Source organism: Trachurus japonicus, chromosome 11 (assembly GCF_045865225.1).
Source record: "Trachurus japonicus isolate A0001 chromosome 11, Traja_1.0".
Taxonomy (NCBI): Eukaryota; Metazoa; Chordata; class Actinopteri; order Carangiformes; family Carangidae; genus Trachurus; species Trachurus japonicus.
This window is the reverse complement of record NC_140917.1, coordinates 25,522,118-25,539,357: the sequence shown is the minus strand read 5'-3', so window position 1 is coordinate 25,539,357 and position 17,240 is coordinate 25,522,118. Positions and strand designations below refer to the sequence as shown.

Below are 17,240 nucleotides of genomic sequence, written 5' to 3'. Positions count from 1 at the left end.
GACATGAATCATAATATTGAATGCTTATAAAAATTGAAAATATAGATAGAAAGAGACAGACACCTGACCAATTAATATTCCCATAAACGACCCTACACACTGTAACAAATAACATTCTTGTTCATTCTGCTAAAGTAGCTTTGTGGCATCGTCTCCATTAACCTTCAGCTCTAATATCGGTTATATATCCTGCAAGAAAATTGGATTTTAAGTTAAATTTAATGGAAGGATTTGGATGTCAGTGTGATTGGCCATGCTTTAAATGACAAACTGACTCCTGTTAGTGGGATGCAAAAGAGCCTGCCCAGTCATTAACTCAGTTGAATTCTATAGATAAGTAACTCCATAGCTACAGGCGACAGCTCAGTCCAAGAGCCGCTGTGCCAGGCCTTTCTTTAAATAGACTTTATTATCCTTTTTTTCTCCTGCACCTATGTGCTCTGAGATGATCACAGATCCTGTAAAAATTGTGACCTACGACACTATCAAAACCAACAGTTATTTAACATTTCCCATGACATTTCATGTACATATCTCAAAGGGCTTTTAAGGCACTGTAACCTGCAGTCTCTTTGGCGACAGAGAATAAAGCTAATATGTGATCAGACTATTCTGGAAACACCTAAAATGACAAAATAAGGAGTAAATCGTGTGTCAATAGAATTGGCCACGTTTCCCAGATTTGTTAAGAAGCTCTTAGCGCTAAGATCTTCTTTGGAGCGCTCTTAAGAGCGCAGTGAAAGAAGAACGTGTTTCCCAGAGTCGCTCTTAGCTTAAGAAGATCTTTCACTAAGAAGGAAATGTAAGATCGAGCTGACCCACTCTTTCGAGTCTTCTTAGCGACTTTTTAGCACTTTTTCAAGGCAAATCAATATCACACTAAGCAAGATTTAAACAGTGCACATCGTATGTTTAAAACATATTAAATATGTGCCGAAATAAAAAATAGAGATAAAAAATAAAATAAGAACAATAAATAACCTAAATATGAGGAATAACATGTGCTCTGCACATCAGGCACACAAATAAAATGAATCATCATGACTATCATTTATCATAATTTTTACGCACACATCCACGTCCCATATCTGCATGAACATCAAAAACACAGCCGTTCTTAAATCAACCCCTAGTGTCGCTGTTGCATCGTGTTTTTATGCAGTGGGCAGCTTCTTGGTGTGGTGGGGGCATCGCAAGCAAGGGTCAGTGTCACGGAGTGTGGCAGCCGTGACACCGATCCTCCCGTGCCATTTTATACTGGCACTAAAAAGACTGTCACGCATTAACACTCCACTGCCTAAATATATATGTAGCCTACATACATATGTATAGCATTGATCATTCAGTGATGATGAGAAAAGAAAAACGTGTTGACCACCAAAATAATTTTCTATTGGGTGAATTTGAACCCAGACCACAGCAATGCTTCAACTTGCAGTGGGGATACTCTATGAAGTGAGCTATTTGCTACCTTGTGTTTTCATCCTTTCCAGAGTTGTCTGGCTGTAAACCAGCCAGCCCCTGCGCACATTTTTATTTTTATTTTCACACACATCAATCACATGGTCACGCAGCCGTCTGGCCGCATCTTTACGCGGCTGTGCCGTGTCACCTACGGCCAGTCCGTCACTGCCCGTGACCAACGCGGCAACAACAGCGGAGAAGTTTCTAATCAGGCCCGCCAACACCTGTGTTAACCTCATGTTTGACAAGTGGAGATCCCGTTTTCGGTTTATTCATCGCCCGTCGGTGCAGCTGCGCTTGTCACTGTGTGTGATTTATGCGCGTAATAGGTGGCGTGTGATATAAGAATCGATTTGCCTGGCATCGATTGATTCAGTTTCAGTACTGTGGTGGTGGACAGCTCCCGTTAAGAGCTTCTTAAGAAGCTTCTTTGGCGTGATCTTAAGAAGGCAGTTAAGAACGCATCTGGGAAACACCCGTATCTTAGCGCTCCTTCTTAGCCGAACCCTTCTTAAGAGCCTTCTTAAGTCCTTAAGAAAGATCGAATCTGGGAAACGCGACCAATGTCTTTTTGATAAAGCACTTTCTGTTGGGAATTTCTTGGTTTCCCTCATCAAACTCATAAAATACACAATCCAACAACTCCAAAACGCTCTTGTGGACATGTTGTGACCTGCACATTCACCACGCTATTAGATAATAACGGAATGTCACGAGACAGAGTTGTTTTCGAGGCAAATGCAGAGACTGTTTGGGGACAGGAACGTGCATCAGTGGTTTTGCATGAATTTACCTCCAAAACAACTCACTCTCGTTATGTTCTGTTATTATCTCATAGCATGGTGTTGTCCACCAGAGCGTTTTGGAGTTGTTGGATTGTGTATTTTGATGAGTTTGATGAGGGAAACCAAGAAATTCCATGGGCCTCCTCCATAGCGTAGCTCTGAGCAGCTCGCAGCTCTGCTCCGCCGTTCTAAAAATAGCTTGCACCGACAATTAGTCAGTTGCTACAACTGACTGTCTCAGCTTCTATGCATTTGTAACAATGACCATCACTACCTGTAGGTAGCTAATGGTAATTGGTAAGAGATGTGACATTCTTTTTGATCTTAATCCTAAAATGTAAATACATTTAAAAAGAGATTTTGAATATACTTGACGGTTACACATATGACCTTGACTGTGACCAGCTTCCACACAGTTGGAAATACCACGCTAGTCAACAGAGCTTTTGTACGACATGTGTATTGCCAAATAATGTGTTAAAAGCTCCTTGGTCTTTGAAGTAGTAGCTAGGTTACTACAAAGATGAATAGTGGAACATGCTAACATTTGCATCTTACACTAGAGCAGAAACACACTGTTTGGGCTTGTGTTTTTTTTTTTTTTTTTTGGAAAGGCTGAAAGACGCAGACTCTCTAAACTCCCTAAAATGTTGAGCACCACTCTCACTAGAGCCCCATACACATCACATCAGCCTCCTTCTGACAGATCCAGTTAGTGAATAAGTGAATAGTCAATCACTCAAGTTTAGAAAAAAAAACTAAACAAAAAACTACCATACCTACATATTTCTCCTTGATAATTGAAAAAGCAGTGTTCAGTGGTATTGGAACATAATAGTCCTCCCTCTCAATGAGGAAACAGTCATCCTAAAGGTAATGTTCCTGCTACTGCTCAATTTGTACTTCATACGCTGCAGAAATAGGACATATTTTAGAGATCATGTCTGTGTTTGAGCCTCTTAGATATCTTGATGACTGCAGCAGGAAGTAATGGAAACTGCCTCTATTATTAATCTTGAAACGGTGCATTATGTCAGTGGTTGGGCCAGGCTTTTGTATGATTGACTCACCCAGGTGGTTCAGACTCATAAAGGTTTTTCTCTGTCCCCTCTCTCGGATAACATTGGTTATTTGAAAAGGAGAGGACATGCTGTTTGGAAAAACATGTTTTTCCACAATTGTTTGAATGAGCACAGAGCTACTTTTTTTTTTGCAATGGATGGCTGTGAGTCATTGTTGACCACAGGCTTAAATTGAATCTATTTTTTTTTTTTCATCAGAGAAAATCAGAATGTGTCTCACAAAGAAAAATGGATCTCTCCTTGTGTGTGTGTTGTTTAATGTTGACATTATGGAGGTCTAGGAGCTGTGTAAAGGCCGGCCTCCTATGAAACGATCATGAACAGACTCAGAACTGGTGTCATTACTCATCTTCTGCAAATAGACGAGCTCTGTCCTTTCTTAGTACAGTAAGAATGTACATAAACTATTATATAAATATCAATTTTCGTTGTATCTCAACTTGGAACCATAAACAGCTTCCCTATTTATTGCCAAAAGACTGTACTTTTATGGTTTTTTTTATCAGCCAACAGAGTTGTGCAGTAAAATATTACCATCGCAACACCGCCTTAACATTAATTTCCAATCAATTAAAGGTCAGCCTCTTGCCTATGTAGCAGTATCAAAGTGGAAGATCAAGTTGGTTAATGAGGTGTTCAGTTCTTACACCGGATGTTGTTCTCAGTACCAGCAGCTTTTAATGTGTAAATGTGACATGTAAGTATCGTGAACATAAAACTGAGTGAAGTTCACCACTGAACAGGGACAATTTGATGATAAATTTGTTCCATCTGGTGGCTGTTGTTGTATCGTAACACACCGAGCTCTCCACCGGTATGAAACCCACACTTTGGCATGGACCTCGGCAAGCACCTGTAATTATTGTTGTTATTATGAGCCTACTGTACTGTATGTCCTCAGTCTATAATTTGGATATGGTGTGATTAGACTGTTGCTGCAATCAGCTGTTCTTATTAAAGCTACAGACACAAGACATGGCTGTGCTTCGTTATACAGTCAAGACTTGCAACTGGAACAAAAACACAAAAGGCAACAATCGTTTCTGGACCAACCGTGTTAAAGGTAACAGAGGAAAGGTGATAAAGCAGCACTCAACCATTAAAGGGATAGTTGGCAAATTAGCTCATTGCCTCCCTATAGTTTTAGGAGTAGGTTTGTTACCTTTAATTGTCAGTGCAAGATATTTTTAGAATGGCGGAAACGAGCTGCCAGCTGCTCAGGGGAGGAATTAGGGAAACCAAGAAATTCCATGACCCTCCGTAGCGTAGCTCTGAGCAGCTCGTGGCTCTGCTCCGCCGTTCTAAAAACAGCTTGCGCTGACAATTAAAGGTAACAAACCTATTGCTAAGACTATAGGGATTATGGCAATGGGCCAATTTGCCAAAATGTTGAACTATCCCTTTAACACATAAAAAAAATCTTAAAAGCTAATTCCAATATTTCAAAATGACCAAAAGGGGACAGAGATTTCTTCTTACTTTATCACATAAAATGCGGTGGTAGTGACACTCTTCACAGACCAAAGGGGCTGCTGTACAGCAAAATCTTTCATTATTCATAAAATAGTGATTAACACCACTGATGGCTCAGGAATCATAATGTGGAAGTTGGATTATTTACTCCTAACAGGCAAAACCAAATAGTTGTCCAACGTCCTTATGTATTGTAAAAAAGTAAGGGAATGAACCCAAGGGACAGGCCCTTTTGTAAACATGTATTTCAAATGTCATCCTCCTCAGATGGCCTTAGCTAAAGGGCACTCGGTGACATTCTTAAATGCTCGAGATCTTCAGGGCAAAGGGAAAGAACCAATCTTAATTGGCTGGAGTAAGGTACACAGCTGACTCAGGTAGACAGCGTCACATTTAAATGTCACTAGTGGTTACACGGCACTGTCCGTCACTTTACTTGAAGCAACATGTGAGGAGTCGCCCAAGCAAAGGATTCACGGCGGTGTACCAACCGGGTGACCTTTGTTTGAAACTGCTGTTCCCTTGTTGGTTGTCTGTGATGGAGCTGGCTCAGTGCCCTTTTGTTTACACCATAATTCAGTTTATGCACACACCCAGTCCATTTGAAACAGCTCCTCCAATCATCCAAAATCAAGTTTTTAACCCTGTTAGCACCATGTAACCAGCCTGGCTCCACCCGTCCTTAGGGATGGGGGCCTTTCACATTTGAACCGATACGGTACCAATACTCCGTACCTGTATACAACGGTACCTGTTTTCGGTACTTTTTGTGTTTATGTATGTATATTAAAGTTATTTTGTCTATAAAAAAAATTTAAAATTTTTGAATATTTATCTATCAACTCCCCAGCCTTAAATAAAACAGCATTTTATGTTTTAGGGATGGGAAATGATTTTCAAATGATCAAATAGTCATTCAATGAAAAAAAAAATGTAATAGTTCATGAGACTATAGTCTTGTCTGGAAAAATGCAGAAACGGGAACGCGCATCAGCAGTTTTGCATGAATTTACCACTAAAACAACTCTCTCGTAACATTCCGTTATTATCTCACAGCGTGGTGAATGTGCAGCTCACAACTTGTTCACGAGAGCGTTTTGGAGTTGTTGGATTGTGTATTTGATGAGTTTGATGAGGGAAACCAAGAAATTCCATTAGCCTTCATAGCGTAGCTCTAAGCAGCTCGCAGCTCTGCTCCGCCGTTCTAAAAATAGCTTGCACCGACAATTAAAGGTAACGAACCTACTCCTAAAACTATAGGGCAGGCATCACCAAATGGCGGACCTCGGTCCGGACCCGGACCGAGTGATGGTTCGATCCGGACCCGAGACCAATCTCTAATAATAAAATTTTTTTCCGACGGGACAGCGGGCTCAGCTATAGGTCAATACGGCAGCTTCACTCAATTGAGCCAATCAGATCGTTTGTTTACCCGGTGCGGCCAGTGCGTCTGAGAGGGAAAGAGAAAGGAGACGGAGTGATGACAGCCTTGCTCCAAAATAAAAAAAAGTTGATGCTGAAGTCAAAGGCGAGCCGCTGGGCGTTTGTGGCCGCCGCCGCCTTGGTTAAGCGTGTGTGCGCCGCGTGGGGGCCGTTCAGATGTGGGTCTCTTGCGCGCACAAGCCCATTACTTTAATGTGCGCTCACAACGCCGTAGCGGTGCGACGTGCTTGTTTCCTGCTTCTCCGCCGGTGTTGTGTTGACCCCCGGTTCTCCCTCGGTCTGTAAACTTCTTCACGCGGAGCTCTGCCCCGTTTGGAAGGAGCAGGAAGCTCGTATGCGGGAAGACGTCGCTTCAGAGGTGTAGAATGTGTGTTAGAGAAACACCTATTTCAGGACTACTGACTTGTATCACCAGAACAGAACAGACATATCCTGTGATTTTCAGCCTTCCTCCATATTTAATGGAGGGGGACAATACAATGACAGTGCAGCTATCAAGATGCTTTTGACACCTTGGCCTCAAAAAAAGAAAGGAAGAAAGAAAAAAGCACCAAACAAACAAACAAACAAACAAACAGGGAAACCCCCTTATTTATTCGGTCTTGTTCTCTTTAATTGAAATACAGGCCTTAAATTAATTTGCCTGGGAGCTACTTTTATTCATGGTAAAAAAAAAAATTAAAAAAAAAAGCTAGTTGTTTACTATAAAAGTGCACTATGTTAAATGTTTCCTGTGTTGAAAATTGACAATAGATATGAAAATGCACTTCGTTGGGGTAGGCTATAGCTTATATATAAGACACCATTTGGACTTTATAAGGTTCGGACCTTTCACTTGGATGAAAGTTTAGTAACTGGACCTCAATGAATTTTAATTGAATACCCCTGCTATAGGGATTAAGGTAATAGTCCAATTTGCCAAAATGTTGAACTATCTCTTTAACAACGTTGGTCACTGCCAGTTACACACTATAGCACACAACATAAACAATTTCCATTTCCAGCACCTAAGATTTGTATTGTTAATTTCTGTCATCTACACAGCGATCCATGCATCGTTTTCCATTTTTAAACATGCATTTCATTTCAGGAGATAAAACTGATCGCAGTTTATAGCTGAAAGTGAATGTAAAATTAGCTGGATTTGAATTCCTGTAGAATTAGCATCCAAACTGCTTTTATAGGACACTGCATTTATCAACACCTCTCAACTGCTCCAGCGCACTACACTACGTCAGAGTGAAATAAAACGCTGATGAGTTCAGGCTCCAGCAGTCAATGAGCAGTGAATGATTATTAGGCAGCGTCGGGTGAAGATTTAGACACACGGCATTGTTGGTGTGATGTGTGACGCCACCGGGGGCCCTCAGAGACGTGGCTTATTAAGGCTGGGATCACAGGAGATCAGTCACACTGATCCCAGCCCCCCCTGCAGGTATTGATCTCACTGCCATGGTGGGATAGAACCCTCAGGAGTTACTGAGCAGGAGCTGCTTTGGCATGAGTCTGCAGAATAAAGAGGGTTACCGAGATTTTCTTTTACTATCATTTGGTTTTGATATAGAGGCATTGAGCTGTGTTGGCCATTGATAGAAATCATGTCTCTTGCAGACAGTTTAATTTATTTTATGCATTTATCTGTGTCCATTCAGATGCGAGCCATTGGCCACTGATGTACCTACCTATTGGTAGATAAATTCACTGAGCACTATATGAAAGTCATTTTTTCTTGCTCTGCTATATGAGACTTACAGAGGAGTAATTACAGCTTTAGTGTGAAGAATCGCAGCAGAGCCTCCACACGTATAAAGTGACACATGGGTCGAAGGATTTGACTCTGATGATTAGATTTCTGTTGATTTAGAAGCTTCATTTAATTTTTCTCTTTGTGATAAAGTCCCAGGTTTACTTAAAGGGATAGTTCAACATTTTCGCAAATTTGTCTATTGCCATAATCCCATAGTCATATGAGTAGGTCTATTACATTTAATTATGGTTGAATTTTGTTTAGAGATCCGCAGGGCAGAGATGCGAGCTGCTCATTGAACACAATGGAGGTGAATGGTGCAGGTCCCCTGTCCCTCATCAAACTCATCAAATACACAATCCAACAACTCCAAAACACTCTTGCTTTGTGCAAATGTTTTTTAATGAAAACAACAATGTGTAGTTTTTGATTTGCGTTATCGCGTTAATAACGTGTTAACTTTGACAGCCTTAATAATTATACAAGATTATTTCATAGCGTGGTGGATGTGCAGGTCACAACTTGTCCACCAGAGCGTTTTGGAGTTGTTAGATTGTGTATTTGATGAGTTTGATGAGGGACAGGGGACCTGTACTGTTCACCTCCATTGTGTTCACTGAGAAGCTGATGCAGATCTCAAAACAACATATACCGGCAATTAAAGGTAATGAACCTACTCCTATGGCTACAGGGATTATGGCAGGCGAATTTGCCAAAATGTTGAACTATCCTTTTAAACTCCAGAGTGGGCCCCAAGCTCCACTAGCAGGTCTATAGTATGCAGTAATGCTGGGGCTATAATTGTGTTTTATTGATGCTTTTTATTGAACGAGCGTAGCAGATAAGTGCTAGAAGAGATGCTGTGGTCATGTCGTGTCATCAGGACTGCACCCTGCCTGATGAGGAAGTGATAAATATTGTGTTGTCTTGTCCATTGATGTTAAATTGAGAGTTTTTAACGCTGATAAGCTTCCCGTTATCGCTGATTATATATACCACATGTGTATCTTTGTACTTGGAAACAAACATCGTTGTATCCTTGTTTGATAAACCTGTAAAAACCCTTTTAAGAACTCATCTGCATGCAGCTGATTAGAAACCAGGACTCTGTTAATGATATGACTACAGGAAGAGCGTTACTGTGTTCATGTTGTGATGTCATCAAAGCCCTTCAGAGAATCAAAAGCAGGACTCTGATGTACAGTATCTGGAAGCACATGGAATTCAGTTTGTAATTTGATCCTGAAATGGTTAGTCTAATAATTGATAATTGAGGCAAAAATGTGAAATATTCGCAAGCTTTAGCTTCATAACTTAAAACTTACAATATAAGGTAAGCTGTTATGTTTGGGTTTTGGACTGTTGGTCTGTGCAGTTTGTACCAACACCCCTTCATTTTTATACATTTTAGATTATATTTGAAATGAATTATTTTGCCCATCAATCTTTATTCAGGTAATCTACAAAGCATTTGTTTATATTTCCATAAAGAATTAGCAGAGGCGCTGACCTGCCATATGTGATAACATGATTAAACACTACAGCGACATTGCAGGAATTTCCTGCGATGAGTTGTTCCACCAGAGGCGAGGTCTGTAAATCCATTTCATTCGCAAGCAATGAGAAAAACAAACAAGTTGCAGAAACTATTAGAATTCAGGTTGGCAAGATTTATTGAGAAAGCAGGACAACATGTACAAAAACAAGACGGACAGATTCTTGACAAGGAGGAAAAGAAAAACAAACAATCAGTCAAATCCAAAATATGAAGGAGCTCTTCTTATCAAAACTGTGTTGCTTTTTTTTTTTTGGGCAGAGTTTCACTGTGATTGTTCATTTGCACCGTAGAAACTAATGATGAACATATGTGAACAGAAACAAGCAGCTTGTGCTCGCATTAATGATATTTTTTATGAAATCTAATAGCTCTCCTTTTGATTTTAAATTAGTTTATATACACTTCTCTCACTCCTCTGTTATTAGTCCATAGCTTTATAAAAATAACCTCACAGAATCCATTTGAGGATTCATATTTATTGTCTTCCTAAAAAAATAAGTAAAGTCACAAGCTCTGTGTGCTGCTGTCCGTGTTGCTGAAAATATTCACACATTTACAGAGTGTTTGACAGTTTGCAGAGCAGCCGGCTACAAACTATCAGAGCACAGTGCCACGGGGTCAGATGCAGTCAGCCGTTCCACCGACACAAGCAGCACATTACTGCTCCGTGACAGGCCACTCCGTCATCCAGACCGGACTCCATCCTCTGTCCCACGAATCCAGGATGGTTCCCGTTCTCCGCACAGTCCTTGGCAGCCGGACAAATAGCATTTCAAGTCTTCTGACAATACGCTTTTAGTTTTCACTCAAATAATTAGCGTCGGTTCTGCTTTTATTTCTCCCGAACCCGTGTGGATTCAGAAAAGTGCATCATTGATATAAAAACTCTGTGAAACCTGGAGTCTGAATGAATCCTCTGAAGTATCTAATGTTCTGTTCCAAAGTGATGTTTTCAGCTCAGCCTTATGTAAGCACCCTCCACTAACCTCAGCTGCAGTGTAGCACGATTTTCTGAGATGATGGTGAAAAGAAGCCAATATTCTTCCTGCTTGTTGAGCCTCTCAAGAATTCTTGTTCTCAAAAGATCGCTACATTCTCTGTATCCGAGTCCTTCCTGTAGGAGTGTAGGTAGATGTGGACGGAGGATTCGTGCGATTGTTTCCCATCAGAATGGGACTCGCCCTCGGCTCAGTCGGGCCTTTGATGTGAACCCCGAGCTGACTCTCCGGAGCCTGAGACGTGTCAGACACTTTTGAGGTAGCCGGACTTGTCTTCACAGGTTTTATTCTTCAGCTTTAAAGAAACTTTGATCTTTAAATCCGAAAATTCAGCACAAACTCGGCACCGATAATCTGAAAATGCTTTCAAATTCGTTGATCTATTTTTGATCTGAGCTGTAACTTTTCAAAAATATGTATAAACATTACCGGCTAAGAAAACCCAAGTAAACAGGTGTTGGCTTCATATTGGTGATTAGATCATCCATAAAATTGATTTGGCTTCATGACTAACTTACATATTCAATCATTAACACCCAATACACATATGAGCATTAGACGCTAATGAAACTGTCAGAACCCTCATGAGTCTGATTTAGATGTAAATATCACAAATTTTCACCACAGGAGCCTGGGATGATCATGACACCAGACACAATTCATCAGTTAGAATAATATCAAACAATGACCCAGTACAAATAACAGAAGGGAGCACAGAGTGAGAAAGTAAATTGGAAAAAATATATTTTTTAATTATAACAGCAAGGTGGCAAAGAGCAAGGTTTATCAAAGCAGAAACTTGATTATGACGGCTCCATCTTGAGATCTGTGAGTGTCGTCATAATTAATAGTGGGTGAAATTTGCAGCCTGCCCCTTGATTATACAATCTAACTTTATCTTGATTTATTGTGATACACTTTTACAAGCTCCCGCTGTGAAGAAGTGTTAAGCTGCAGAGGGAGATGTGATGTTCTGTGTCATTTTAATTTGGTTGCAACAGTTCACTTAAAGGGATAGTTCAACATTTTGGCAAATTGGCCCATTGCCATAATCCCTATAGTTTTAGGAGTAGGTTTGTTACCTTTAATTGTCGGTGCACAGTATTTTTAGAACAGCTGCTCAGAGCTACGCTACGGAGGCTCATGGAATTTCTTGGTTTCCCCGGTTTTGCATGAATTTACCTCCAAAACAACTCCGTCTCATAACATTCCGTTATTATTTCATAACGTGGTGAATGTGCAGGTCACAACTTGTCCATGAGAGCGTTTTGGAGACCCTATTCCTAAAACTATAGGGATTATGGCAATGGGCCGATTTGCCAAAATGTTGAATTATCCCTTTAATCATTACAAATTACGCTGTCGGGTCTAGTCGAACAGCAACGGTTTCCTCGCTATCCTCACACTTTCATCCGAGTGACTCCCCTACTGAGCAGCATTGGGCATTTTCACATGTTGTCAGTACTCATTAATGGCTGCTAAATTGACATACAAATACCAAGGTGGGTTAGAGGGTTAGACCCAAATTATTCCACAAAGGGCCGGTGTGGCTGTAGGTTTCTGTTCCAACCAAGCAGCAGCACACCAGATCTGACTCATTGAATCAAATGATCTCAGTCTTCAGACAGCTGATTGGTCCAACTGTGTGCTCTTGATTGGTTGGAACAAAAACCTGCAGCCAGTAGCCCTTGTTTCCACACGCCTGCTCTTAGCATTTGAGGCCTGGTCTCACTATTTGTTGCCCCTTACCTTATCCAACATATTGTTGTGGCTTCATTTAATAATAACCGCACTGTCTGCTTTATACCTCACTTCTTATACATTTACATCAGCTTCCTATTCTCCAGTGCTTTAGCTGAGTGCAAGCCCCTGGATCTTCCTCTGTGCCCACATTAAATAGCCTGTCATCAGTCTGTCTCCACGCAGCCATCACCTGTCGGCCCCGCTACTGTACCACCTCTGTCCACCTGTCGAAGACGAAGTCCGTAATTTCGACAGCGACTAAACTCTCTATGATCTCCCTTCAGCGGGACTTTGATATGTAAAACCGTCTCAGCGGGGTCCACGGTCAGGTGGAAGCTTGAGCTCCTTGCACAATAACTCAAACAGAAATGAGTTGAAGGGAATGAGCAGTGACTGACTGACTGACTGGCTGCATGGGAATGTGTGCAGCTCTCACCGTGGGCTCCTCCTGCCTCTCAGATATTTTTTGCTGCTGAGCTTTTCTGCCAGGTACGCTCCCGTGTCTCTTCTGAGATATGTTAATGTGCTGAGATGCTGATATTCTCCCACTAAAGTCGGCCCTGGAGTAACCCATGCTTTTCAAAAAGTTACTTTATCCTTTATTCTGAGAATAAACTTCTTTCTCAGGTTGCTTCAAAATGCGCAGTGTAGCCTGAAGTTAATTGTTTTTTGTTTTTCTTTTTGGCTGTTGTTTTTACCTGCAGGAATTTACATGTCATATTTTTGACAAAGATATTATGTTACTGAAATAAAAGATGCTTCTTCATAAATCAGCCTGTGCAGACAGAACATATCGGGGACAGCAGAGATGGTGCTCTCATCCATCTGGAGGATACATCTGGTTCTGTTAATGTATGCAGGCTGCTGAAAAAGAATACATTTGCCCATTTGTTACTTTATTGCTTTGTTTTTATATGTGGATAGTCTTTCATATCACTTACCTTTTTAAGGCTCTTTTATCCAGCTTCGGTTTTAATCAGTTCATCCTGGTTTTGAAGGATGTATTTGTAAGTTTTCACCATCAATAAGCGGCATGAACAGCTGTTTACGTCAGTCTCGCCAAAAGATTCAACCACTGATGCGATAAGAGATGATGGCTTTGGTTAGCTGGCTGCCAGAGAAGGAAGGAAGTAAGGAAATATAAGCAAAATGAGTTGGTTTAACATCAATAGTGATGGCTCTCATCTGTTGATACCAACTTTGGATATGTAGCCATAGCAAAACTCCTTTAAAACTCCTTTAAAGGGAAAGTTCAACATTTTGGCAAATTGGCCCATTGCCCTATAGTCTTAGCAGTAGGTTTGTTACCTTTAATTGTCGGTGCAAGCTATTTTTAGAACGGCGGAGCAGAGCCGCGAGCTGCTCAGAGCTACGCTACGGATGTCCGTGGAATTTCTTGGTGTCCCTCATCAAACTCATCAAACACACAATCCAACAACTCCAAAACACTCTCGTGGACAAATTGTGACCTGACCATTTACCACGCTCGTCTGGGGCAGTTTTTCGGCAAGCAGTGTCTGGATTTGCCTCGAAAACAACTCTGTCTCGTAACGTTCCGTTATTATCTCATAGCGTGGTGAATGTGCAGGTCACAACTTGTCCACCAGAGCGTTTTGGAGTTGTTGGATTGTGTATTTGATTAGTTTGATGTGGGAAACCAAGAAATCCCATTAGCCTCCGTAGCGTAGCTCTGAGCAGCTCACGGCTCTGCTCTGCCACTCTAAAAATAGCTTGCACCGACAATTACAGGTAATAAACCTACTGCTATGACTATAGGGATTGTGGCAATGGGCCATTTTGCCAAAATGTTGAACTATCCCTTTAACAATGATTAATAAGAAAACATCTTCATGCAGCCACTTGTGTGTATTTGAAGTTCTCTGAGTCTGGAATAATAATGGATACATTTTCTCTGAATGCTGGTAAACATGCAGCCCTGCTGTCGTTATGGCTGGGTTCTGTCTCCAGCTTAGATTTGGAGGCTGTGCTGTGAGACAGTGATGAATAGGAAAGCTTTTATTAAATCAGGATCAAACATCAGTTGCCTGTGAGGCTCAAACTCATCAAGAGGGAACAGATACTCGGTCCTGAGTAGAATGTTACAGCAGGAACTTAACCAACGCTACATTTGGCCACTAATTTTCTCTAAGTCCTCGTCTCAGTCAGGGCTCATCGCTCTGGGCAACGGCAGTTCACTGCTCCCACAGTAACAGCCACTCCTAATTGCTGCCTTTCATTTGAAATGAATGACTGTCGCCCTCTTATGCTGGACATGAGTCTTTAATTGTGAGTTACACCTCAGGCTGGGTTGGAGTCTGAAGCCGCAATATCAATGACCAGACTTCGGAAACAAAATCTAATTAGGTGTTGATGTGTTTTGATGCGTCCTGTTGTGTTCTGTCCTTTTTGTGCGTGATCGTCTCAACAAATGACAACAATCAACATCAGTTTAAGAAAGAAAAATTCTAGTTTGCTCCTCCATCTTTCTCCAAACGGATGAATCATCACAACTATTCACACAGTAGTGTAGAAATGAAATTTTAGTGAAAAAACAAAACAAAAAAAAACACTTAACTTGCGGCGTAGAATGATCAGACCTTTAACCACACTCTACCCTAGCTTTGAGATGGTTCTTTGCTGTGTTTTGAAAAGTCTGACGGTGCGCTCGTTGCCTGGCCTTTGATTACAGCCAGGAGAAGGAAGCTGTGGGATGTTTGCCACACTTTTTTGCAGAGATTGTTAATGCTTCCATTTTCTGCTCAGGCCCCTGAGATGGTGAACGGTGGAATGGTTTTTAAAGTGCAGTGATCAGAAGCAGATACGGCTCCACCGGCCACATACCCTGCCTCCTCGGTGTCTGTCGGTTGTGGAGAAGAACTGCTTTGAACATGGAAATGTTGTTGTATATTGTGCTTAGAAATAGGCTTTCTCCACTGTTGCCAGGGAAAACATGTTGGAGACATGGAACAAAACCACTTCCTTTATATTTCCCACTGCAGTATACAGACTTGTTTACACATATGTGCCATACAGTATGTCCAGTACTGCAATGCACACTCTTTTTTGTAAAGATTTATAAATTATACTGTACTGATTGTTACTGCTACTATTTGTTGCTATTGATGGGTTGGTGCAAATCAATCAATATGTCACATGTATAAACCCTTTTCAGGGTTCTGCTGGAGTTTCCAATGACAGTAGATGACAGAAAAACTTAGCCGATGGAGCCGATGGCGTTAACAGTCCCCGCACTCGTCATGGATCTATTGGTCCTCGTTAGAGCATGGCTACCCGACCCGAGCCCGCGGGTAACCCGAGGCCCGACGGGTAACGGGCCGGGCCGGGCCTGGTTTTTAATTAATTAATTCGGGCCCAGGTCGGCTACATACAAATATCGCTACTTTTTTTTTTTTTTAAGACGTCAGTTTAGGCGGCAGCTCTTTGTTGTTAAGGCGGCCGCCTTAACAGGAAAGCGCTGCGGGAAACCCTGAACACAAACATTCCGCTTACTTCTGCTTTAAGTATATGATGGTTTACGATTACTTACTAAGCGTTTCAACTCTGGCCAGAAGTTAATGTAGTGTTGAAGTGTTATGACCTATTTTTAGTTTCAGCCCACAGATATTGCACCAGCCAAATGAGTGCGACTTCAGAACATCAACATCACTGGCCAAACACTAATGTAGCGGGCGCTCTGCCAGCAGAAAGTAACATATCCTACTCATTTTACCATTTCCTAACACTTGTGCTTCTTAATAGTTTTACAGTTTGCTTTCAGAACCTCCACATACAGTAGGTAAGAGGTTGAAGCTGGTTCTTTTTTCCACCAAAAAGAATCTGGTGCCAGTCCGGCGTTGGTGTTTAGATGGTTCAACTCGTGTGCCTCCAAAGAACCAGTTTGCTTTTCCAGTGGCAAGGCGCAAAGTCAGAGCCACGCACCCCATGCAGGTGCAGCTGCTGTCTTTACAAGCCTATATTGCGATCCAGAGCTGACAAATACAACTATCACTGGCAACCCAGCGAGACGTTTTGATGAGCTTTAGCCGCTGTTAGCCGCTGTTAGCCACAGCCACGTAGCTTCGACTACGCTTGCATAGATTACATAGCAGTTGAAAAATCGTAATAAGACATTGATAACGTCTATATATATCTTTGCGCTGGTCCTGTTGGTCAGCTAACCCCTTTCCCAGTCCCTTGCGTAATCAGTTCTTGGCTAGTCTAGACCATCAAGGAGTTGGGGCTGGTCTGGAACCAGTTTCGAGAGCCAGGAGCCGGTACTTAGGCGGTTGAAAAGCAAAGACCTGGAGCTTAGACAGGCTCTGGCTCTGAACTGGCTCTGGAAGCAGCTTGGTGGACAAGGGGTGAGAGTGATGCCCCTTGGCAGGACTTTGGAAGTCTGTCCAATGAGAACAAAGCAGCTTTTAGTGAAGGGGGATGAGGGAGTTAAAGACCTCAGAGCAAATATTGCCTCTTTCAGTCACAGGCTCAGCTGAGGAGTTGCATAACAGGCAGGATGAGATAAATAAGGATTTTTAACAGTGATTCATGCAAAGCTAGTGGAGTCAGAGAAATGTAGAGCTGGAATTGGAAATGAGTGTGATGGTCTTTAAGATCAAAGCACATGGATCCTGATGGGATGTCTGTTAAATATGGTTCTATGGGTTTGACTATTTACTCTTCCAGCCCATACCCCTCTGCCCTGTGTCTGTGCTCTGTTGTGTTTATAGCTCCACTGTACTGGCAACCACAGATCCTCTTAAATCCTCAGCAGGTGCCACGACAAGACAAGGCCCAGTACATTTTTTTTACTGCCGGTGCTCATGGGAGATAGTGACGGGGAGAATGAGCCAGAAGAGAAACACTGAAGCTGAAAAATGATTTGCGTTGAGGTGAACTGTCGACTCGCATGTTGCAGTCAGTGTTGAACAAACAAACCCTGTTTACTGT

General features: G+C 41.8%; 1 protein-coding gene and 1 pseudogene across 3 annotated transcripts in view; one reads left to right on the top strand and one right to left on the bottom strand.

The window, feature by feature from the left end:
• LOC146978930 (lactose-binding lectin l-2 pseudogene) overlaps positions 1-11,183 on the bottom strand; it is a 451,990-nt pseudogene extending 440,807 nt beyond the window's left edge. Inside the window, exon 1 of the transcript XR_015037144.1 lies at positions 11,173-11,183. The product of XR_015037144.1 is annotated as a lactose-binding lectin l-2 pseudogene (transcript). The remainder of the gene's footprint in view (positions 1-11,172) is intronic.
• ctdp1 (CTD (carboxy-terminal domain, RNA polymerase II, polypeptide A) phosphatase, subunit 1) overlaps positions 1-17,240 on the top strand; it is a 95,153-nt gene that overhangs the window by 28,569 nt on the left and 49,344 nt on the right. The gene's annotated exons all lie outside the window — the stretch shown is intronic.